Source organism: Protopterus annectens, chromosome 1.part1 (assembly GCF_019279795.1).
Source record: "Protopterus annectens isolate FY-2018-M chromosome 1.part1, PAN1.0, whole genome shotgun sequence".
Classification (NCBI taxonomy): Eukaryota; Metazoa; Chordata; order Ceratodontiformes; family Protopteridae; genus Protopterus; species Protopterus annectens.
Window position 1 is genome coordinate 1,698,486,469 of NC_056726.1, and position 27,327 is coordinate 1,698,513,795.

Sequence of the window (27,327 nt, forward strand, 5' to 3'; positions counted from 1 at the left end):
TCATGGGCAAAAATCCACACTGAGGACTGGGAGACATCTGGGATAGAAAGTAATTCAGCAGGGTTGAAAGCCTTAAGTGGAGCCAACAGCCTACGAAGTACAGGGCAAAGGGGAAAGTGGGGATTTAAAAAAATCTTGTGTAATGCCTAATGTACTTGAAATAGTCACATCTAAAAAGATGAGAGGGTTCCCAATCTAACATGACCAGGTTGGTGTAAATGGGGGCACAAGCAGCCCCCATTTCAACCCCCCCCCACCGGTCTGACAATATTCTCCTTCAAAAAAGATGTAATTGTAGTCAAGTACCCTAGACATGAGTTCCATTATCAGACTAGTCTGGTCCCAATTCAAGTCTGAATACTGTCTGATTCTGTTGCAAAATGCTTCCAGACCACTTACTTTAGGGATGCAGGAAAATAGATCTATTATGTCAACAGTAATATATGTCAGTCCTTCCTTCCACATCCCTGGGTGCGATTACTTAAAAATACCCAAGAATCCTTAACTAAATGTGGGATTTTAGTATATATATATATATATATATATATATATATATATATATATATATATGTGCTTCAATCATTTATCAATGGCAGTTCCCAAAAGGAAAGTTTTACAATGACTGCCAGAAACAATAGGACGGAGGGCTGGATCTTCAACACTTTTGTGTACTTTGGGAATGCCTACAATTGTTGCCTTTAAAGGGTGTTCTACCTTAAGATAACTGAATGTACCACTAGATATACGATTGTCTAACAAAAACTCAAGAAACATATGAACTCGTCGATATCCTATATTCATTTCATTAATGGATACGGTCTCATAATTCCCAGAATCCTGTAAGATTTTAAACATTTTATTGGTATAATCTATGTTATCACAAAGCACTACTCCCCCTCCCTTGTCTGGCTTCATAATTCCAATATTAAAATCAGTTCTAACTCTTGTAATATTTTAATTTCTTCCTCAGACAAATTAATAGTAAATTTTTTACATCTTATATCCTCCTGTAGCTTGTAAATTTCCTTAATTACTAATTTCTCATATAAGGCCACGCTAGGATGGTTAGGTGGAATATATGTGCTTCTTTTCTTTAAGCCATCATTATAATTTGGTGTAATCTTATTCTGAAAACTAAGAGCCAAGTTAATTTTCCTTATTGATAACTTCATCTCTTTTAAACAGTCTACCACCTAAAATTTACCCTTTGGAATGTATTTCATACCTTTGGAAAAAAGGTTAAAATGGCTATTGTTTATAGCCATACTAGTGTAGTTGTAAAATTTAAAATTATCTAAGCAATACACTATACCATCAGAGGTAGTAATAGTGGGTTCACCCACAGGTACTATTGGTATTGCTGTCTCAAAAAGACAGCAATACCAATAGTACCTGTGGGTGAACCCACTATTACTACCTCTGATGGTATAGTGTATTGCTTAAATAATTTTCAATTTTACAACTACACTAGTATGGCTATAAACTATAGCCACTTTCACCTGTCTTCCAAAGGTATGAACTACATTCCAAAGGGTAAATTTTGGGTGGTAGACTGTTTAACAGAAATAAAGTTATTTTTAAGGAAAATTAACTTGGCTCTTACTTTTCAGAATAAGATTCCACCAAATTATAATGATGGCTTAAAGAAGAGAAGCACGTATATTCCACCTAACCATCCTAGTGTGGCCTTATATGAGAAATTAGTAACTAAGGAAATTTACAAGCTACAGAAGGATACAAGATGTAAACAATGTACTATTAATTTGTCTGACAAAGAAATTAAAACATTAGAATGAGTTAGAACTGATTTTAATATTAGAATTATGAAGCCGGACAAGGGAGGGGAGTAGTGCTTTGTGATAACATGGATTATACAAATAAAATGTTTAAAATCTTACAGGATTCTGGGAATTATGAGACAGTATCCATTCTTCTTCTTCTTTTGACTTTTCCCGGTTAGGGGTCACCACAGTGGATCACCTGTCTGCTCATGACTGGCAGTGGAGTTTTACGGTGTTGAGTTGCTAGCCCGACATCCAACCTTCCGCAGAAAACACGCACATGCAGACACGCACACCTAGGGCCAATTTAGAGTGTCCAGTCCACCTACAGCATGTCTTTGGGATGTGGGAGGAAACCAGAGCACCCAGAGGAAACCCATGCGACCACAGGGAGGACATGCAAACTCCACACAGAAGGCACCCCAGCCGAGGAGCGAACCGGAGAACCTCTTGCTGTGAGGCAGCAACATGAGACAGTATCCATTAATAAAATCAATATAGGATATCGACGAATTGATATATTTCTTGAAGAGTATTTGTTAGACAATTGTATATCTAGTGATACATTCAATTATCTTAAAGTAGAATACCCTTTAATGGCAACAGTTGTAGGCATTCCCAAGGTACACAAAAGTGTTGAAGATCCAGCCCTCCGTCCTATTGTTTCTGGCAGTCATTCTAAAACTTTCCCTTTGAGAACTGCCATTGATAAATGGTTGGAGGATATATATACTAAAATCCCACATTTAGTTAAGAATTTTTGAGTATTTTTAAGTAATCTCACCCCAGGGATGTGGAAGAAAGGATTGACATATATTACTGTCGACATAATAGATCTATTTTCCTGCATCCCTAAAGTAAGTGGTCTGGAAGCATTTTGCAACAGTATCAGACAGTATTCAGACTTGAGTTGGGACCAGACTAGTCTGATAATGGAACTCATGTCTATGGTACTTGGCTACATTTACATCTTTTTGAAGGAGAATATCATCGACAGACCAGGGGGGTGGCAATGGGGGATGCTTATGCCCCCATTTGCACCAACCTGGTCATGTTACATTGGGAAACCTCTCATCTTTTTAGATGTGACTATTTCAAGTACATTAAACATTACACACGATTCTTGGACAATATTTTTATTTTGTGGGATGGTCCAAGTCATTTGATTGACGAGTTCATTGTATTTATGAATGGCACCAGTAGTTTTTTTAAATTTACTCATTCATGGAGTTCAGATGGTATAGCCTATTTAGACACCTGCATTTCCGGTAGTCCAAGTGGATTTATGTCATGCATATATAGAAAAAATACTTTCTCCAACAGTTATTTGGAATTCACAAGTAACCACTCTAGGAAATTGCTAAGAGATATATTTAAAGGACAGTGCATTAGGGCGGTAAGAATGTGTTTAGGAGAAGGATATATGAGCATCTTTATGATGTTTCCAAGAAAAAGGAAAACAATGCTTTTTTTAAGCATCTTAGCACATGCCCTAATATGCAGCTTAAATTTTTAATCCTAGAGCAAGTCCTACATGACAGTAGAGGGGGTGATTGGGAAACCCGGCTTGAATACAAGGAACTGTTGTGGCAGCTCAAGTTGAACGCAACTAAGCCTCCTGGTTTAAATGACAGTATTAGTATTATGAGTGTTTTGAAACTGAGGAGGGCCAAGTTATGATTTTGTTCATTATAAAAAATGTTTTAGATGGGTTGTTCATTTCCAGTTATTTTGGACAACATTTTGTTTTGAGTGGATGTTTTAAACTTTGTTTAACTTTTCATATGATTAACAGAGGGCTTAGAAACCAATAGTTCTTAATAGATTTTTTAGACACAAAATGAATTTTTTAAGACTGTTTTTAAGTTTTTTAAGCTTGTTTGTAGCTTTATAAAACAGTCATACATGCTTTATTACGAACTGTAATTTAAACACATGTTTTTACATTATTTAGTACAATTTTGTGGGTTATTAGACATTGTATAATTTCATTGAATGAAGGAATTGCTGTTGGCACTTTAACATCTGATTTGCATATTTTATTAGTTGCTATTCTAGTCACATGATTTGGGCTAGAAAGTATTTAAGCCTTGAGTTTTTAATCATGGTTCATCTTGAAAAAGCCTGGTATGCCTCCAGGCGGAAGCGCTTGATGTGGAATTTTTTATCTTTTCATTAAAACAGAGTTTTATTTAAGTCATTTTGAATTTTTTTGTTCCTGTTGAGCCTTTGGATACATCATTTTGTTCTTGGTCTGGTTCGGATTTAATTTGGTTTTGTATAATACACACAGTATATGACTCTCACACAAACACACACATTTGCTAGTATTGCGATTAGAACCCCTGCCTCTCTAGTTATTTCTACTATAGTGTTGCACAGTTATCGCACATGCTACAGAGCTTACTGGGCTGACAATTGACCAAAGGTGCTGATAAATGCACAGCTGAGGTAAACTGTTACAGGTGCCACACAGTCCACCTTCAGTTTTCCCTTAGATCTTGCTTGTTCTTTCTCTCCAGCACTTCAAATAGCCTAATAGCTTTGTACTTCAACAGTTTTTTTATCAATTATTCTAGCACATCTGAGAGCCATTAGCTGCAGTTGTTCCTCATGGAACTAGCTCCAGTACATAGTAGTTACAATCACCCCTCCTGGTATGATTAAGGTGCAGTTCTCTGTGCTTTTGCCCATTAACCTGGTGCACTTGGGCATTCTGAGGCACTGTTGTAACTGCCTCATGTAGACAGACAAACCTCTCCTCTAAACTCCCAACATTCATTCTTGTGAGAGATACCCCTATATCACCGAATTGGAAGATATGCACTCTCCAGTGAAGACTGGACTAGCTGGTCAATTGGAGAAGGGTCAGCACCTGCAACACACCACATGGAACACATACCCCTCCAGAACACCCACTATCACAGCTCTGACATACAAACAATAACCACATACCCACCTTCACAGAGACACTCAACAGACATTTATCCTAACAGCAGAGACCACCAAGACAGACACCCACTCAAACACCACAACCCACAACACAGCACAAACCACAGGACACATATCTCACCTACACAGTGTGCCCCTCAACCTAAACCCCAAAGGCCAACCATCTTGCCTGATACAGTAATTATAGGTGAATCAATAGTGAGGCACATAGATGTCCCACTCACTAGGTTAAACATGGAGGAGGTTGGAGTCAGCTGTCTATCAGGTTCCAGAATCCAACACATAGCACACCCAGTCAGGTCACTCTACAGCAACTACAAGTATCACTCTGTCATTGTCCATGTGTGTGTGAATGACCTGAGACACACCTCCATGGACTATATGAAAAGAGACATGGTGGAGTTCTCATATTATGTGGGCCAGGCAGGTATGACAGTAGCCCTGAGCAGTATACTACTGTCACCCAGAATGATACTGCAGTACAAACAACAAATGACTAACTTCAACAATTGGCTTAAGTGTCTAGTGTCACTGTCATGAGATCCAGTATCTGTCTGCTTGGGATGACATGATTGACAGACTGCGATGGCTTGCCATGGATGGCCTGTATCTGTCACCCCTGGGTTTCCAGGTACTGGCTAAGTGTCTTGCCACCCCATAGGTGGTGTTCCAAATCAAATTACCACCATAACAGCCAGACATATATGCAATTAACACTAGACATCTACATCTTGCGATGCAGCCACTCAAAGCAATCCTCAAAAAGGAGAACATTGACATTTGTGATGTAACGGAGACCTGGTCTACACTAGCAAACAGCACCCTTGCACTACCAGCCAATAACTCATTCCACCCCTGTCAACCCCAAAACATGGACCACAGCTACAAAAGGTGGTGGTGTCTCCATATTAATAATGGATATGCACACATCCAGAGTAGTATCACAGCATATGGCTTCTAAGATACTTCAGGTACTACACACATTGGGTAATAGTGCAATCCAGGTCATAGCCTGATATAGGTCCACATCCATGTCCCTAGACTCCCAATCCACATTCCTCAACACCCTGGAAACTATCAAGGTCCAACCAACACCTCATACTAGGAGAGTTTAACTACCCCTCCATCAACTGGGTAAGATACTCAAGCACCAATACACTAACCCAACGCTTCCTGGAATTCATCAGTTCCAATGTCCTGGACCAGCTCATTCTGACACCCAGTAGAGGAAGCAGCATCCTTGACCTGGATTGATTACTAACATATGGAACCGTTGCTTGACAACAGTAGTCAATCTCTACCTGGTCAGATCCAACATAGAGTAATCACCATAGAAATCCACATCTCACCCCCCAAAGGTAACTATCTTGAGAAACTTCTCCACAGCTGACTTTGGACACATATGAACAGAGGTGGCTAACTTCACAGCACCCATGCCAATGGAACATCCCTGTACGACTGCTGAATCATACACTAATGCACTGTACAAACATATACATCAATGCATGGAACTAGCCATACTCAACAGAACCATGACACTCTCCTCCAAACACTGGAGGCCAGTCTGGTGGTTCCCTGCCATTAGTAACCTGTACAACAGAAGGAAGAAAGTGTTGCAGAAAAAGGTGGAGTTCCAAAAATGGTGAAACTCCCTTATTAGCCTCAACAACAGCTTGAGATCCCTCATGAAATCATCTACAGCCAGCTATGATGGCAGAATTGCAGCAGACACTGACAACAATCACACATCCTTTCTTAGTGATATCAAGAACGTCCATGTCAATACCTATAAATGCTCTGAGTTACTGCACAATGCTACCTCCTATACTGAACCAAATGATATTACCAACATTCTTGCCAACACATTCAATGCCAGATTTACTCCTCTCTCCCCACCAGGGGAACAATCAGAATGCCAGAAGAATGCCAGGCATCCAGGATTACTGCCACCCAGGTTACACCTGCATTGTCCACGGGCAAGAATATAGCTTCCATGGGACCCCAAATTATCCCTGACTGTGTTCTACATGAACTTCAAAGATACATGGCTCCACATCTGTGTGCCCTGTTCAGTCACACCCTGACCTCAGGCTTTGTCCCTCCCAAATGGCGCACTGTTACAGTCATTCCTCTCCATAAAGATGTGGCAACTACATGCCCTGGGAATTAGTCAAGTTGCTTGATGAGTCTGATGTGTACAGCTATGGAGCGCATCATCAGGGACCTGAACGATAAACATATCGATAATCTTCTAACTCTGGACCCCACACAGTCTGGCTTTGTGAAAGGGAGATCATGCCTGCTCAAACTGGTTGACATCTTTGAGTCAGTTTACAGGGTTGTGTATGACAGTAAGGCACTGCATACAGCCTACATCAATCTGCAAGGCTCTTGATACCATTCCTCAGTCAGGAATTATGGATGAACCCACCAAACTAGGCATCACTAGGGGGGGGTACATATTGGCTCACAGATAGAACACACAGTGTGAAAGTAGCGAGCTCCAAGTCAGACTGCCCTCAGTCATGAGTGGAGTCCCAGAGCGATCAGTCCTGGGTAATCTCCTGTTCGGTATGTACTTCTCAGAAATCCAGGCCAACACCAAGGAATTCTAGCTGACCAGGTTCACAGACAACTGGAAGCTGGGAGCCATTATAAACTCTACAAGTGATGCAGACATCTTACAGAAAGGCCTCACTGAGACCAATAACAGATGTGGAAACCATGGCCTGAAGCTTAACACCACAAAATGCATCAAAAGCCCCATTGGTGAAATCTCAGTTCCCACTAAGTACCACATCGATGGAAGCCCACTGAACACTGTAGTCGTTATAACATATCTGGGGACACAAGTTGACAGCAACCTCTCCTTCGACAACCACATTGCCACTGTGATCAGAAAGTCCTTCTACGTGGCATATCTCAATACCAAGGATTTTGCATCCAGGAAGAAAGAGGTCATCATCTCTGTGTATTCTTCTCTCATTAGACCAATCGTCAAGTATAATGGCCCATTTGGCATGTACCTCACCAGACATCTGCAACAGTTGGAGTGGCCACAGATGTACCCCACAATGAGGAATGTAGGCATTAAACACATGTCCTACATGGGCAGACTCAAAAGACTCCAACTATTCTTCGTCTCATATCGTCTACTTAGAGGTGATCTCTGCTTGACTTACAAAGCCATGTCTGACTCAGCTCTGTTAGAAATGCTACATCTAAAGAAATTCCAATCCCTCTGCACCACACACTCCAGAGACCTCAACCTCATTACCACAATCAACAGAATATGCTCGAGAGACAGGTTTCTCACCCAGAGACTGCCCATGCTCTGGAATAGACTTCCCGTACATGTCAAGCAGAGCACCTCGCTGTCTCTCTTTAAGAGACATCTTGATGAGTGGATGGGTAACAGACAGTTCACCCCGGGAATCACTCCAGTGGCTCTACTTGATAGAGGCACTGGGAACTAATGTTGGGCAGCACGATGCCAGGGCACTTCTACTGGCTAGGCTTGTAAAGGCTCCAGGGCCATTAGCCTAGTACACCTATGAACCTATGAATCTATGCAATGAAACAACATTATTATGTACATTCATGGGAACATTTACCAGAAGTGATTACAACCATTCAAATAGGAAAAAGTGGTGTACTAAGACAGTAGAATATTAGGCTTTCCTAAGGAGACAAGTAATAAACATGTTACCCCTAAAGGGGAATATGGCATATAAAAAGAAAATGAGTTTCTTTAGTGTGTGGGGAGGAAGAAACAACAGGACATGTTTTTGTTGAAATGCAACAGAGTGGTGAAACTCTGGAAAAAGTTGTGTGAATATTTTTTGAAAATATTAAATATCCTAAGGTTTTAACAGGGATGCAACATGCAAAGTATGCACAGAGAATGTGACACAGTACAGCAAAATGCCATGCCAACAGTTCTGATACCCAGCAGTAGAATGCTGTGAAGGGCCTTTAAGTGTCATCTTCATGTGACTCCATTTTTTGGGAAGTGGGTCTAGTAAGACCTCAGCAAACACATATGCCCATGCTTATCTCTTATCTATGAGAGTATGCACACATACATGCATCAAGGCTACATAGCTTTTGCCACACCAGTGCCCTACAAAGCTGTGTGGACATAAGTCAGGTAAGAATGTAAAAGTTTTCAAATACTACTGTCATTTCCATTTCAGACAATAGTGCCACAATGTGATAAATGCTGATAAAGCAAGCTCCCCCAAGCATAGATTTAAATAATTTGGTACCAGGCCGCACAGAAACTTTTAGGCAGGGAATGAAAACAAAAAAGTGAATGTGTGCATGTATGTGTGTGTGAATGTGTTTATGTTTCTGTCTGCATGTGTGAGTGAACGTGTGTATGAAAGCAGAGGAGATTGTGTGTGTGTGTGTGTGTGTGTGTGTGTGTGTGTGTGTGTGTGTGTGTGTGTGTGTGTGTGCGTGTGTGTGTGAGATCAAGAGAGAGTGAGAGTGATCTTGTGTGTATGAATGCATGTATGAAAGCAGAGAAGACTGTGTGTGTGAGAGACTGAGAGATAGTGAGAGTGATCGTGTGACTGAGTGCATGCATGAAAGGAGAATGTGTGTGTGTGTGTGTGTGTGTGTGTGTGTGTGTGTGTGTGTGTGTGTGTGTGTGTGTGTGTGTGCGCATGTGTGTGTGCGCGTGTGTGTGTGTGTGTGTGTGTGTGTGTGTGTGTGTGTGTGTGTGTGTGTGTGTGTGTGTGAAAGCAGAAGAGACTATGTATATGTGTATGAAAGCGTGAACAGTGAGATCAATCGAGCCATTATTTTACACTCTCTAAGCAGAGCTTTTGCTGTTTAGCGAGTGCAAAATAAAAATAAATTAAATGGAAAAAGATGTGTGTGTGTATTTCTGTAAATGCCTGTATCAAAGCAGAAGAGAATGTGTGTGTGTGTGTGTGTGTGTGTGTGTGTGTGTGTGTGTGTGTGTGTGTGTGTGTGTGTGTGTGTGTGTGTGTGTGTGTGGCAGACAGACAGAGAGAGAGAGAGAGAGAGAAAGAGAGAGTGAAGTGTGAGAGCGATCCCTGGGAACAACAGCAGCATCAATTAAGAGGTTTGCATACCTCCCAACCATACCTCTCAACCTCTCACAAAATAACACTGGACAGAGCGCTCTCAACTTCTGGGCGCAAAAAATCTGGGCAAAGTCAAAAATAGTAGGGGGAAAATCCCCAAAAATAGGAACAAATTTTAAATATTGCTCGTATAAACTTAGAAAGTTGATAGAATCCAAGGTGCAAGGTCTTGTGTTACGATGCATTTTCTGAAGGATATGAAGTCAGAAGCTCAAATACCTATCTTTATATAATGGCTTCAATTCTCACTCAATTGCCACAAAAATCCAGAACAAACACAGACTTTATAAGGAACAGACCAAAAATATGAGGTAAAATTCTGGACATTCTGTGAACATCTGGACAGTTGAGAGGTATGACAGAGCCACTTGTACTAGGAACAGATTTTAAATATTACTCTTATAAACTTAGGAAGTTGGTAGATACAGACAAAGATTTCCATTAGGTTTGCTACTTCTTAATCATACCTCTCAATCTCTCACACAACAAATCTGGACAGAGCCACAAATAATGACAGATTTAAATATTGCTGTTAAGTTACTGGAATAAACACTGAAAACCCTGATCCCATTTCCAACATTCTATCTTTGTGAAGTGGGGTTTTCTACAATTACAACAACCAGAACTAAATTACAGAATAGACTGGACATAAGGAACACACTTCGATTGTCATTGTCTCCCATCACCCTAGATGGGACCGTCTCATTTCAGGGAAACAGGCTCACTGCTCCCATTGATTCTGCATGCGTGTGTGATGCCCTGTCCTTGGAAAATTGTCTTACATGAAACTGATCCTTGGTACAAAGAAAGGCTGGAGACCACTGCTATAGACCTTACATCTCCACAACTGGCAGATGATCATATATAACAAATCTGACTAGTCCTTCCATGACGTGACTGATGGGATGTCATTAATGACATCAGTGCTTTTGTTGGCTGTAAAGGAACATATGGCCAAATGAAACACCATTTCACTATCATAAGTGCTGCAAAAGTTTTGGCAACACACCTATAACGATATTTACTTATTTATTATTTTATTTTACATTTGTTGACCGGGCTAGTCTAGCTGAATACATGTCCATTTTCAATAGAGGCCCAGGGAGAAAAGCTTCAAGAAACATACAAAATTAATATAAAAGTCATAACAGATCAAACTAAAAACAGCAATAGTTACATAAAAACATTAGTTTTTAAAAAGCACAAAATACAATACTAATAGTGAGCATAACATGAGCAGTAAGCAGTAAAGGGTAATGTACACGAGAGGGTACAATATGCATATATACATACATTTTATTTGCAATAACATTGGTATATAGATTTTTTAAGGGTAAGATTATAAGGATGTAGAGTGATAATTAGTGTAAAGGAAAAAAGTTAGTCAGGGTTAGTACAGGAGCATAGCCAGTGTTTATTGAGAAGTAGTTTTAGATTCCTTTTAAAAAGTGAGAGAGAAGTCTGAGTTGTGAGCTCAGTGGGTGGTAGATTCCATAGTTTTCCAATAGTGTTAGAGAACATGGAGTCACCTGCTGAGTTGTTGGATCTGGAAGTATTGATCAGCAGTTTTTTTGAGGAGCGTAAGTTCTTGAGATTATTGTAAGGTGTAATGAGGCTAGAGAGTATTGGAGTATTGCTGGGTTGATACAGGGTCTTGTGGGCTATAGCAAGCTGGTGAAATTGAAGCTGGTTAAGAAATTCTAGCCAGCCTAGTTGTTTTAGATTCTGACAGTGATGGGTTCTGAAATGAAAGCCTGTAGCAAATCTAGCAATATTATTATAGGATGTTTCCAGTTTGTTGAGGTTGCTTTTAGAAAGATTAGTGTATATAGGTGAAGCATAGAGTAGAGTGGAGATTAAGTGAGTTCTGGCTATAGTGGTTCTAGCTACTGGTGTAAGAAAGGGTTTGATTCTGTAAAGGGATACCAGTTTTTTTGTTAACTGATTTTATTGTGCTGTTTATATGAGTATCAAAGTTGAGGTTGTTGTCTATTGTTACTCCTAAGAGTTTAGTGGTTGGGTCAGGAGAAATAAGAGTACCATTATTAGATGTGAGTGTGAAATGTATAGGGGTGGACTTTCGGGTTGGCGTGAAGAGTAACAGTTTAGTTTTTGGGGGGTTTAGGAGGAGGCAGAGGTTTGAGAACCATTGTTCTACAGTATTGAAAGCTTTTTGGGTAAGAGACTGTAGTTCAGTTTGAGAAGTGTCTGAACAGATTATAGTAGAGTCATCTGCATATTGAATGCAGGTGGTGTGTGGAATTGCTGCTTGAAGGTCATTAATATAAATGGAAAATAGGAGTGGACCTAATATGGAGCCCTGTGAAACACCAAGAGAAATAGGAAGGTGATTAGATAGTTTTTTTGCCAGAGTTCAGCCTGCTGTCGGTTTTCTAGGTAAAATTTGAACCAATTCATGGGTAGAGGATCGAGTGAAAGGGATTTCAGTATGTGTAGAAGGAGTTGGTGATTAACCATGTCGAAAGCTTTAGATAAATCAATGAAGACTGCAGAGGAAAGAATATTTTTGTTATGGTTTTTGTTGATACAGTCTGTGAAGGATAGCAGGGCAGTAGTGGTACTGTGGAAAGGTCTGAATCCATGTTGACAGTTGGCAAGTAAGTTGCTATGGAGAAGGTGGTTAAGTAGTTGCTTATGGATGCACTTTTCCATTATTTTTGTAAGAGGGGATAGCAGAGCTATAGAACGAAAGTTAGAGAAGTCACTGGAGATCCCCCCTTTATGTAGTGGGATGATATGAGACATTTTCCAGATAGATGTGATAGTTCCTTCACTTATGGTTCTGTTAATCAGAATGGAAATGGGACAGGCAATGGCTTTATCTCCTTTTTGCAGGAATTCTGCTGGGAGTTGGTCAGCTGAGGGGGTGGTAGGTTTTAATTTTTGGAGAAAGGAGCAAATAAAGGAAGTAGACACTGGTTGTAAATGAAATGATGGGAGTGGGTTTGTAGTAGAAGTAGGCAGATTTCAGGTATCAGGAGATAGCTAGCTAGAAGAGTGTGGATGGCATCTGTGAAGAAAGAATTGAAGGCATTAGCAGCATGTGTGGGATTCTCAGGGTTAGAGCCTAGTGGGTTGGGAGTGATAGATTGACCTGGGTATAGAAGTTTGTTAATGCTAGTCCAAAACTTTTGTGGTTCCTTGTGGTAGGGTTGCTGTAATTGGAGGTAAAAGTTCTTTTTGTCTAACAGTATGGCTTTTTTGTATTATTTCTATGTTGCCTAAAGGTTTCTTGATCTGTAGGATTCTTAGTAGTACATCATTTTGCCCAGGATTTGTTTCTCAGAAGGATTTTTTGCCTAGTATTATTAGAGAGCCAAGGGGCCGGTTTAGCTTTATTTCTAATAGAGTTTATTGGGGTGTGGTGGTCCAGGATTGCTAAGAATGTGGAATTTAAGTATTCTACTGCTTCATTGAGTGGGAGAGATTTTAATGGTGACCAATTACATTGTTTGAGTTCTGTTTGGAAAAGTTCTGGGTTAAATTGCCTTTTGGTGCGTATTGTTCTGAAAGTGTTAGGGAAAGTTAGGTTGGTTTTATGTCTGATAATACAAGTTAGTGAATGGTCACTTAGGTCATCTGGGAGGGTTCCTGCTTTGTAAGTTTGATGAGGACTATTAGTAAGTATCCAGTCCAAGGTACTTTCTTTGTTGTTGGGTTTATTAGTTCTGGTAGGGGAGTTAATAGTTTGTGAGAAGCCATAAAGGTTAATATGGGTGGTGGGGTGTGTACTACTACAGGAATTCCAGTTGGTGTGAAAGTCTCCTAGGACTATGGTTTCTTGTGGGAGATTAATAGAAAGAAAGTTAAGGATATACTCGAGTGTAATGATGTTATTTCCTAGAGGAAGATATATACAGATTATATTTATGGCTTTGTGTTGACCTGACATTTAGAGATAAGTATTTTAGCACTATTGTCTAAAGGTGGGCTAAGATTTACAGTGCTAACTTGTAGCTCTGCTTTATAGAGGATTGCTACCCCTCCTCCCTTTTTGGCTGTGCGGTCTAGTCTTATGATATTGTAACCAGGTGGGGTGACTTCATTGTCCTTAACAGTAGGTTTTAGCCAAGTTTCTGATAAACATAGGATGTCAAATAGGTGAACATCTAGGAGGGCATGAAGTTGAGCATTTTATTGCAAATGCTGCGTATATTGAGGTGTGCTATAGAGAGTGAGTTAGAAGGTTTGGTAGGTGCTAGGGTACTAGTTTTATTTGGGTTGCAGTTTGCAGATGTAAGGGAATAGTTTGGGCCAGGATTAGGATGAATGTCCCAGTCTAGTAAGCAGTGGAGGAGTGTTATGTGTTTAGGGTGGAGATGCTTACAATAATAGTCAAATAATTTTCTAGTTTTTAGGTTGGTATACTTAATGTGTGCTAGTCTATGATATTTGGCTATAAGGTAGCTGGGTTTGGATATGAAGTTTAGGAAGTTTGGAGAGATAGATAATGTTGGTGTTGAAGTGTGTTTGGAGGGGAAGAGAAGGGTAGAGTAAAGTGGTTGTTCATAGGAGGTTAAGAGATAGGTAGTGGTTAGAGGAGGTAAGAGTGAGACCAAGATTAATAATTGTAATTGGTATGGGAAGATTGATATAGACATTATATTGGTTTGTGAAATGGGAGAAGAATGGGAGGTAGGGTTTTGTAAGCAGGTTAGGAGATATATCAATAGGTGGGGTGTTGTAACAAGGAGGGATGAAAGGTAAGGTATCAGTGGGTGTGTTGTGACAATGGGGGTTGGGAGTGGTAATGATGTGATCTGTTTGATTGGAGTAGATGTAATGAGGGTGTGGCTTTAGAGGAATAAATGTAGGAGCACTGGGGGCAGGTGGGAATTGGGGGCAGGGTAGGGGAGCGGAGTGAGCCCACAGGGCGAACAGAGCAGGTAGGGACAAGAGAGTAGACTGTCGAGGATGGCAATCAGTGAAGTATGACATTCTGCAGGTAAGTCTGAAAGTAAGAGAATGTAAAAGAAAGTTGAGAGGCTAGCAAGAATAGACTTAGGATGTTAGAGGAGTAGAATGTCATTAAAGATACCTTAGGACAAAGGAGAGATGGAAAAACAGTAAATCAGAGGAAAACTGGGAACAGAGTTAGGGAGGTATGGTTAAGAATAGGTGAAGAAATTAATATACAGAAAGCTTATATTGAGGCGCCACCTAGTGGCCAGTCACTTTATTGCAGCAAATTGGTCTCCTAGAGGGGATGTCAGGCTAAGGGAGAGGGAGAAGATAAACTAGTTAGAGATAAAGAGTGTATAAGCTGGAAGTAAGGGTTATTTAAAATGCTTAATGGGGGGGGGGTTGGCTGCTGGCTAACCTGACTGGGAAGCTTGCCTAACCTAGCAGTATCTATAAAAATTATTATAATTACAATTTTTCTAGTGGCTATAACAACACATACTTTCATTGTCTTTTATCAAGTAAAGGTCTCTCAGGGAGCTGCTAGGTTAATTCTTAATTTTGGACTATTTTTCTTAGGCGTCCAGCAGGGTACATTCAGGTGGTCTAGTGCAGGGATGTACAGGAACACAAGGCTGGTACATGTAGAAAGAGAGAAAAAGGTAGGGAGGCAAACAATACTTGAGCTAGAGAGCAAGCAAAGAGTTTTCACAGACACAGTTGCATGTTTTACCTCAGCAGGAAATCACAATACTCTGTTTATCAAACATATAGTGATTACAGTATATATCAGGTACTACTAGGAATTCTAAAACCCCTTCATAACACAGACAAATAGAGCTGCATTTGCTTTAAAAAATAATACACTAACAAACAACTTTTACAGGATCAGAACACAACACTTTAAAGGAACCTAGTCCAAGGATAGTTCAAACAGACAGAAGTATTCAAGTAGTACTGCAATAGTCTACAAGTGAGTCGCTATCAAGGTTTAAGCCTATACATAAAAACTGGCACAGATTCCGTTCAGCAGTTGCATAAATACACTTTGTACTGGCTTTTAGTATTGATTGAAACATAGGAAATGGAGACATACAGTCGCTATAGTAAAGGTGTTATGTCGGTACTAAGCATTACTTTAGTGGTTAAATAAACACCTGCACTTAGAGTAGGGCAGTACCAAAAGTTATTTTCAGATCCACGGCAGTGGAATCGCTTCTTACAGACCCTCGTGCTCAACATTATGTTGGCTTAAGCGTATGCAGTAAATTACATGATAATACAGTGGTAACTCTGCACGTTGAATAGGGCTATGACAATTTATTATCAGTTCCGCGGCAGTAGAACCGCTTGTTACAGTCTCCCATGCACAACTCTTTGTAGGCTTAAGCGTATGCGGTGAATTAAGTTTTACTACAGTGGTAAAATGAATTCTGCACATAGAAATTCACTATATTTATCTGCACAACACTTTATAGTCATAATTAAGCATTACTACAATGGTTAAATTGACTCTGCACATAAATAAGTGTTAATATAGTAGCTAAATTAACTCTGCACAATAAGAATTTGTTATCACTTCCACGGCAGTAGAGCCATTTGTAACAGTCCCATGTGCATGACGCTTAGTAGGTTTACCATATACGGAGCAACTAAGTATTATTTCAGTGGTTAAATTAACTCTGCATATATAAATTCGCTATGTTTATCTGCACAGCACTTTATAGCGTTACTTCAGTGGTTGAATTGACTCTGCACATATAAAATCACTGTGTTTATGTGCACAACGCTTTATAGGCTTAATTAAGCATTACTTCATTGGATAAATAAGCTCTGTACATAGAATAAGTAATAATACAGTGGTTAAATTAACTCTGCACATTAGATAGGGCAATAACAATTTAAAGTCACTTCCACGGCAGTAGAACCGCTTGTTACAGTCCCATGTGCACAACACTATGTAGGCATAAGCGTATGCGGTGAGAGTGTAGTCCGCAAACAAGTATTTACACAGCTAACAATTAAAAGAATGATAAAAGCAAGTAATCTTTCCCAAATGAACAGTCTTCACAAATGCCTATAAAGCATGAGTTCACTTACTGTAGGTCAAGCGCCGGAGCAGGGTGCACAGCAGCCAGGTACAGGGTAGGAGAAGAAAGATGGCATCACCCCCAAGTATGGGGTATATTTATAAGGTGAGACCGGATGTTGCGGCAGAGGGGGAGGAGAGTAAACTATAAAGCAGGTGTGGGGCAGAAGCCACGAGATAAGCAGCTATAGGTCTGATAGAAGGTGGGAAGGGTTAGGTTAAGGGGAGGAGCACAGCGTTGGAGGTAATAGAATAGGTAGGGAACAGTGAGCACAGTTAAAAAAATAAGCAAAGATTAGGAGAAGCTAGAGTACGGTGAGTGCAGTAATAAGAGAGAGGAATGAGAGAAGTTTGGAGAGCTATAGAGAAGTAAGACAGCAGGATACCAGAGACAAGAGAGTAGACTGTCGAGGATGACAATCAGTGAAGTATGAAATTCTGCAGGTAAGTCTGAAAGTAAGAGAATGTAGAAGAAAGCTGAGAGGCTAGCAAGAATAGACTTAGGATGTTAGAGGAGTAGAATGTGATTAAAGATACCTTAGGACAAAGGAGAGATGGTAAAACAGTAAATCAGAGGAAAACTGGGAACAGAGTTAGAGAGGTATGGTTAAGAATAGGTGAAGAAATTAATATACAGAAAGTTTATATTGAGGTGCCACCTATTGGCCAGTCACTTTATTGCAGCAAATAGGTCTCCTAGAGGGGATGTCAGGCTAAGGGAGAGGGGGGAGATAAACTAGTTAGAGATAAGGAGTGTATAATCTGGAAGTAAGGGTTATTTAAAATGCTAAATGGGAGGAAAGGTTGGCTGCTGGCTAACCTGACTGGGAAGCTTGCCTAACCTAGCAGTATCTATAAAAAATTATTATTATTACAATTTGTCTAGTAGCTATAACAACACATACTTTCACTGTCTTTTATCAAGGAAAGGTCTCGCAGGGAGCTGGTAGGTTAATTCTTAAGTTTGGACTATTTTTCTTAGGCGTCCAGCTGGGTACATTCAGGTGGTCTAGTGCAGGGACGTACAGGAACACAAGGTTTCACTGTCTTTTATCAAGGAAAGGTCTCTCAGGGAGCTGGTAGGTTAATTCTTAATTTTGGACTATTTTTCTTAGGCATCCAGCAGGGTACATTCAGGTGGTCTAGTGCAGGGACGTACAGGAACACAAGGTGTAAGTCAAGTGCCAGAGCAGGGTGCAGAGCAGCCAGGTACAGGGTAGGACAAGAAAGATATGATGAGAAATAGGACATGACAACACCATGACTGATTAAACAAACTACCATTAAGATAGATATAGGAGTTCCTGGGTCTAGCCACTTCCAAGATCCATGGTGGAGTCGTGAATATTAGTGAAGAGTTGAACAGAACACTGTTTATGTCTGCTGGTGATGCCCCGGGAAGGTATGTCTTAACTTGGACAAGTATCTACCACAGTAGACAAAAATCTGTTGTAAAACTTACAACCATGACAAATTCTTTGTTGCAGAAATATCTGTGCTAGAAGTGCAGCTACCACTACTTCATTGTATGTTATCTACTAATTTCTCATGTCAAATATTAAACAGTAGTATTTCAGTCAGTGGTCTGTAGCTATTGGTGAAGGGTGTTACTTAATTTGGGTGATTTCCTTTGGAGTATTTGCAGGTGCTGCATTATCAGGGTCTTTTACCATGCATATACAGCTGTTTGATGTTGGGGAACTGTCCAGGTCTCAGGATGATGCAAGCCAATGCCCAGCATGGTGTAGGGTCATGGTGTTATTGTTGGACAGGAGCAATGTAATGTTCACATCTCCACACAATTACAGATGCATAGCCTCTATGCCTGCACAACATACCCCACAAACCCAGAAATACCAATAATGGCAGGACAATACACACAAACATCTCCATGGAATGAAGTTTTCATCTGCAGCACATTCGTCATTGGTTGCCACATGATCAATAGAACAAGAGGAAGACAGTGGTGAACATCATGCTGGAGGCTGAGCATATGCCATGGGTACCATCCACCACCCAATTAGGTATGTCTATGGCCATCGCCCAGGATTTGCATAGAGCCATAATAAAGAGACTAGTAGAAACCAACAAAGGCCTTGCTAAGATGGTCAATTACTAAGCTGGTAGAGGTTGTACATAGTTTGGCTGTTGACCTCAGGGAGTGCATGGGCCAAATGTATGACATCATGAACATGAGGTGCATGAAGTTTGCAGGCAGCAGGCGTCCTGTGTGCCCAGGCATCTTGGCTGACATACTTCTGCACATGGTACACATCCACCTTTGGTGAGGAAGGCCACCATGGAAGAGGAAGGTCACAGTCAGGCACATATAAGGCCATCACTTCTGCGCCACCATCAAGTGTTGAAGGAAGTATATTGCAACATGGATGACTATATATGCAGGCTATTTGTGCATAGTCCACCCATGACAGGGGCTGCTATTCCCAGTCATGGACCACTGCACACTCTCAGTTTGGTCTGGGTCATGCTTGTGATCCTGCTAGGAAAGGTTTCTCCTCTGGATTGGGACATGACTTTAGGTGGTCCAAATCTGTCCAGCAAATCCCAGCACAGTGTTACAACATCTGCTGGAGCTGTGACCCAGCAACCACTCAGTCAGACTTCAGTATCCTCTACCTCTGTAAACTCACACAACAATGAAAACAGCATTGACCTCTCTGGCCAGTCTACCTTAGCCCTCACAACCCAACATGTCTGACGCACTCATAAAAAATATTGTTCAAACATTCCACCAGACACACACAGAATTGCCCCCGATGACAAAAAAAGTACCCCACCTTCACCTGTGCATATCATGATAACTATGCTCTGCCTTCTGTACTTTATGGCTCATGTAACCTATTTTTAATGCACAGTGCGGCTGCTCTATGCATGGTAGAGAGTAGTCTTTTTCTAGATTTGTATGTAGGAGTTCATAGGTAAGTACTAGACTAGCTACCTTTTTGGGCCATTTTAAGACTAGCCAATTTCCCTCAAAGGTAAGCATCAAACCCTTTCTCTTGTGTCTGTGAGCCTTAACCATTATGCCAGGCCGGAAGCCCCAGAAAAGTGGCCCATTCCCATACCGGGAGTTGAACCTGGGTGACCCAAGTGAAATCCAGGAATTGTAAACACTATTCTACATGGGGCATAACACATTTTTACTGTTCTATCTTCTAATTTATTCCAGCTCTCAGTTACAAAACAGACACTACCTCTTAGCAGGACCACAGCATATTGTACACACATACCTCCTCTGGCATAAAGCTCTCTTGCAGTTGTTTTTTCAGAGGCTCCTGATCAGTCACCTCCTCCAATGTTGGGTAATATATATTGTTCTGAATGTGTCTGTACTGCTATAACAGCTTTTATTTAATGATGCTGTGTAACATTGCAGAGACTGAAAATATTTTACTGAACATTCATAATGAAGAGCATTCCTACATATATCTACTCAAAGGATATGGGCCTTCAAGAAGCCAAAAACATGTTTAACAATGACACAGTTTTGTGATAGTGTGTTTTTGTTGCTCTTCTCTGCCATGATTTTGGGACTTCTGGTAGGTGTTATTATGGCTCTGATTAAATTACATATTTATGGGCATATCTGGCATTACCAATTAAATATCTCTGGATAAATTCACCCCACACAAAACACTGACAGAAGTTGCCGATGTGGCATGTTTATGAGTCATAGACACTGCCTGAGGTGCCTGCACACACACACACACACACACACACACACACACACACACACACACACACACACACACACACACACACACTGTATATCACACCCTGTACATTGCTGATCATCTGGAAGTTGATAGAGAAGGACTCTTCTTCCTTGCTCCCCATGTGCAGCCTTTTTTGCAATATAGGTGTAGTCTATGACCCCCAGTACCTAAAAGAAATGACCTAATATCATAAAAAGACCACATGCTGTTGGGTCATTTCTCCATAGTAAGTGGAAATCACACATGCTCACCCACATTCTGTAGCATGGCATCAAGGCACTGGTGGAGTAGCCTTGAGGCAGATGCCTGAGATATACCCACTGTATCCTCCACTGGTCACTAAAAGGTTCCAATTACTAGTATTGTCAAAGCTACACATTGTGTTGGTGTCACCAGTGAATGACAATCTACTCATCCTATGAGCCTGTACCTGAAGGTGATATATCCTAAACAGCTCCCACATGGTGCCTCCATCCACACAATAGCAGTGGCTAGACTTAAAAAGGCCCTTGTGGTCATTAGACACCTATGAACCTATATATACACACATACATATAGACAGATTGATAGATAGATAGATAGATAGATAGATAGATAGATAGATAGATAGATAGATAGATAGATAGATAGATAGATAGATAGATAGACATATGCAGATAAATCTAGATATACAGAGTTTTATACTTCTCACCATGTGGGAGAGTACAGGTGACTGAAAAATGTAAAATAGTTGAGAAAATAATGCTATTAGCAGTGCCATGAACAGTCCATTAAAATATGGTGGTATTTCTTTAAATGTGTTTCTGTTGAGCTGTACATGCTTATTTAATTAGTGAAACTTGATTTGTTTAATCAGCTGCTAAATGTAATATAAAAAGAGGGCTGCAAGACATCCAATCAGAGAACATTTGCACATTAGTTAAAAGGAACTTGGTGTCCATGGCAGCAGTACTGAAAGAAATAATGAACTAAGACCTGGAAGAGGTAACAAAATTGTTCCTGATAGTAGGATCCAAAAAGACCTACCAATAAATCAGTTTCCCAGCAGTCTAAAATTGATTATAAGACTAAGCTAAGAGTGCTTGATGTTCTTTTGACAAAAACATAAGACTTTGTTTTTGCTTGGAAGAATGTACATTTAATTTTGTTTGCATATAAAAAACTGCATTTTTTTCTAAGACTTGTGGTCTCGGCTGCTTTAATCTTCCACAATAGTGGGTTGCACTGGGCATTGTGTCAAAGTTTTTAATGCCAGAATCCTGGAAATACATACACATTGCTGCCAATATGAGCTATGAGTTCAATTACCCCAAAGGTATAGAAAGATGGAGAGAGAGAGAGAGAGAGAGAGAGAGAGGGACAGAGAGATGGAGAGACAGACCCCGGGATTCATGAAGCTTGTGCCAGGCGCCGGAGTAGCGTCAGCGATCTAACACCAAATATGGCCGCCGAGCAATTCAGGTACGAGCTGTTTCTAAGTGCACTACCAATGTACGCCAGAGCTGCGCAGCTCCCTGCGCATGTATGCTAATTACCCCATGCGCAGCAGTGTAGCATGCAAATGAAGGTATATAGCGATTCATGAAGTGGTGCAGGCACAGCGTAAGCATGAAGAAATGTAAACCAAAAAACACGGTTTACATTTTTTCAAACATAAAATCGGAGCCATGAAAGTGGACCAAACTTACGTATTATAATGTTAATATATGTCAATGGCTAAGTATATAGCCAATGGCATAAAAAAACATGCACAACACATAAAAAATAACATTTAATGTCATGGCCACACGAACGCAAAGCAAAATCGCAGTGCATCGGTGCGCAAACGGGATCACAATGAAAATATATTTAGATGTCATAAAACTGCAGTGTAACACAATTCATGAATTCCCCATAATAGCCAATGGCACGCATGCTACACCACAACCATGGTGCAAGGGTTGCTAAGGGTCTGTGACAGTGTTTTGCATGGTAACTAGGAATTAGTAGTCAATGCCTTGCAAATGAGTGAAGTAATACTGAATCGCAAACTCCCCACTGCCGTAAGGATGTACCACACAGTGTAGTGGTACAATACCGAGGTGTGGCCTGGAGGTAAACATGACATCATGAGAGGGGTGCGCCACCATAGATGTAAGCACACTGGATCATTGCTAATCCAGGTTGCCTGTTGCTAAGCAAAGCCGCAGGATAGCGGTGTGGAAGTAGCCATAGCTTTGCTTAGCTGAGAGCACACAAGGTAACTGAAAGTGCATGTGAACGTGGATGAAAACATGCTCAAAACCCGGTAAACAGCTGTGAATGGCATGCACCATAGCTGAAACAGGAAGGATACGGGAAGACAATAAGGAAATGCTGCAGCATGGTAATTGGAGTACAAATGAGTAATTAACACCTAGGAACTCACTGTGGGCCAGTGACAACAGCTAACAAGGCTGCTAGCAGCTACCTGCAGAACAGGAAAGGGGAGGTGCCATACTGCAAAGAAAAGAGAACTGTCACAGCAGAACAAAGCAAACTTGCAGTAGATCAGCTACATAACACATTTCGCAACACAATCCTGGGTAGTGAAAGTACAAAACAAGAAAACAGGCAGCTGGATGTATGCCTGACAATGTGAGGGGAATCGGGTTGAAAAGTGAAGTAAAGGGCAATAGATGAATCATGGCAGCCAAGCGTAAGTCAACTCCAAAGGCCCCACAATAACAGTACCTGCTGTAAAACTCATAATTAAGATACCCTGCAGCTGGAATTGCACATACACACCCAATTACACCAGCATCATCCATTGCACAATAGTATAAGGTGTGAAAGCCCCACACACACACTTGTGTATTCCCAGACACTCTGCGCCATTGGTGTATACAGATGGGGAACTTTTAATATGTACATGTTAGGGGCTGCCATAGCTTTGATTTACCAGCATGTGTTGGAGACTGACAGTGGAATGGAGGAGGATGCTGACAACCATCTCAGGCACTGGAGGAGGAGAAGAGTGTCTAGACCCAGGATAACCTACCAGGGGCTACATTATCTGGAGATAGTAGAGCATTACAGGGTGGACAGGGACACCATACAGCAACTTATTGAGCTGTTCCGGCCATGCCTCAGAGCCAGAAATAACAGAGGGGAACCAATCCCAGTGGACACGAAGGTATGTGTAAGCTTGAGAATACTAGCCACAGGTACCTTTCAAAGGCCAACTGGGGATATCATAGGGCTCTCACAGGCATCAGCATCTAGGGTATTCCACCAGTTCCTGGATGCCATGTTACCACATGCTAATGAGCATATATACTTCCCCCGAATGCAGGAGGAGTTGGCCAACAATATGCCTCTCTTCCACCGTGTGGCAGACTACCCGGAGGTACTGGGTGCAATAGACCTGCACGCACATACACATCAAGACACCACCCAGTGAGCAAGGTAGGTGCTACATAAACCGCAAGGGATACCCCTCCATCAACTGCCAGGTCATGTACAATGCCCAGGGCATTATCATGGATGTGTGTGCTGGCAGCCCTGGAAGCTATCACAACTCCCACATTTGGCATGCGTCACAGCTGTATCAGGTATTTGCCAGGGGGGACATCCCATATGGCCACCTGGTGGGAGATGCTGGCAATGCACTGGAACCGTGGATAATGACTCCCATCAGAAATGCACACACAGCCACGCAAGAACACCAGAATGAGGCACACGCAGAAACCCAAATCATCATCGAGTGTATGTTTGGGATGCTGAAATCACGGTTTCGTTGCTTGGACATATCGTGTGGAGTCTTGCAGTACTCTCCAGGCATGTGTGCCCACATCTTCATAGTATGTGCCATGCTACACAATATGATCCTGTGGAAACAGCTGTAGCAGGGACAGAATGGTGAAGGCCCTCACAGCCCACCATCATTACCAAGGGCACCACGGGCACAGAGGGACTCAGACCATGAACACCCTGTGCCAGCCTCTGTAGGCAGACCGAGGCATGCCCAGTATGCCCATGCCTTGGCAAAGAAGGAACGTATGGCACACACACTGACAGTGTAGGCACTTATGGACTGACACCCTTCTCTACCTGCACACACAGCAAACATGGATGGCACACACACAAGACCACCTGTAAATTGTCATGTATAGCTGGTCGACTATGTGCATCCTACATAGGTAGCCCTCAACTATTGTACACACAACTGCCATTGGCACAAGATAAGTCAATACCTGAACAGTAAATTAAGCTATCAGCATGTGTCCATACTGTATGTATAGGTTCATAGATACATAGGTAGGTACATGCCTAACTGCCCGAGGCCACTCATAAGCATAACCAAAAAGTGTCTGCTGTCGCCACCCCATTGATTAACTAATTGTCCCCCTGTGGAGCAGAGCCAATTGCAGGATCCCTGGGGTGAATCCACTGTTCTCCACCCACTCTGCAAGGATTCCCTGGAGTGTTAGTGAGGGGTTTTGTATAATGTAATCAGGGATGTAGTTCCAAATAATGAGGAGTACCCGTGACAGGAATCTTCTCAGATGATTTACATGTTACATAGTATACCTTAACCACAGCTTGCATATATAGGTAGTATTCCACAGAATAATAAACATTTGGAACACACAACTGCTGAAATGTGCGTTAATCACCCTTGCACTACCAGTGCCTGCTCTGAGAGATAAAATTACCACTGCCAGGATTAGAACACACAACCATGTATACAATCTTCACAATAACCTACCACTAAGCTACCTGAGATGTACCAATGGCAGTTGTGTATACTGACAGGTTAAAACACAAAAGGTAGGAATGTGTGGAAATAGGACAAACCGGCATGTACCCAATGAAAGATGTATGCTATACATATATGTATATATATATATATATATATATATATATATATATATATATATATATATATATATATATATATATATATATAAATATATATATATATATATATATATATATATATATATATATATAGAGAGAGAGAGAGATATGTCGATATATGGGGATATACATATATATGTAGATATATAGATAGGTTAACAACATCTACATAACCATGGAGGTACATATAAATGGGATACCTACCACATACCGACTGCTTGACATACCAACGCGTAATCACGAGGCTTAAAGTCCGAAAGACCACAGTACTGAAACACCATAAGTGCGAGGTTTAAAATCCCAGTGTTAAGGGACATTTAGTCAGTGCTTCGGGTGTTGCGGTTCAGGTAGGTTACTGTGTGTAAGTGTGTTTCTGAGGGCTGTAGTCTGTGTAAGTGTGTGTTCTGAGTGTGGTGTGTGTTTCTGGGGGACTGTAATGTGTGTCTGTGGGTTTGCTTTGTGCATCTGTCTGTGCAATTTAGAAGGTAGAATATTAAAGTAGGGGTGTGGGGGGCACAGACACCCACATGGAGGGTGTAGGGGGGCTTGCCCACCTGCTCATAAGTAGTGTAGTATGGTTTGTTTGGATGTGGTGGGTAGCAGTGCATCTGTGTGTGCATGTGTGTGCTCCATGTTTGTGTTACTTCGCAAGTTATGGTCGCTGTCGGTAATGTGGGGTATGGGAGTCTGGGTCCGGTACTGTGGGCATTGGAATTGTGTGATTTTGGGATTCCATAGGTATCCTGTATACAGCGGTTGAAGTGTTCATATATAAGTATAACATGGACCATAGCAATCAAACATTCCGCCACGACCAAACTTTATGAACAAAGGATATGGAGAGTATATGCCTATGCACTATTATAAATATGTGCTATGGACATGAGCCAATGATAGGGTTACCACCTGTCCCACTTTGCGAGGGACAGTCCCTCTTTGGGCGGTTGTGTCCTGACCAAAAATAATAAACGTGGCAAATGTCCTGAGTTTGTAGGACATAATTATGTCCCATATGTAATGTAATAGTTGCATACAATAGTTCTTTCTGTATCTAAAATACCTACATGTTACAAAAAACAGGATAAGCAACTAAACTGCTACAAGAATAAGCTTATATTTAGGCAGAAAAGGAAAGTTCTATCCCTTGTACTGACCGTGGGTTTGTGTCGGCCTGTAAAATTTGACGTGTGTCCCGAAAATGTCCCACTCTGGCCATTTGAAAAGGTGGCAACCCTAGCCAAAAAGGGTCAGTCACCAACACAACTCCAATGACTGCAAATACCTATGAAATACACAGCTTTGATGTAGCAACACTTCATTCTGATGTATTGCTGAAAGGATTCAAGGACTAACATCACCTGCATGCTATACAGGAACCATTTAACAGTGCCTTAATGAATCAGCCTGCAATTACCATAGTTTTAGTCCACTAAAGGATAGGTGTTCAAATAGGGAAGGAACCCTCATGCACATATCGATTATGGATAAAAGCAGTTCCTACACACCTGCATCTGCTATGTACACCAACCAACATCATCCCCACACCCAAACAAATTACAATACAAACTGTAATAACATCACAAAGCATTCACTCACTGTATGACATCTGCAGAAGCCTTAACATACCTTGTCAGAGACACACTAACATGGCTCTCTGTGAAATAGTTGCTGTTATACAATGGAACCACTGCTGATGTTACATAGTTTGTTTGCACTAATCCCATTTCAGAGGGTTGTGTATACACCGGGAAGTGTACCAATTAGTGATTAACAGCACAGTATGATACACATGTACACCAAACCAATGATGTCTGGTGAGGACAGTGTAAACCACCTAACAGTTCATG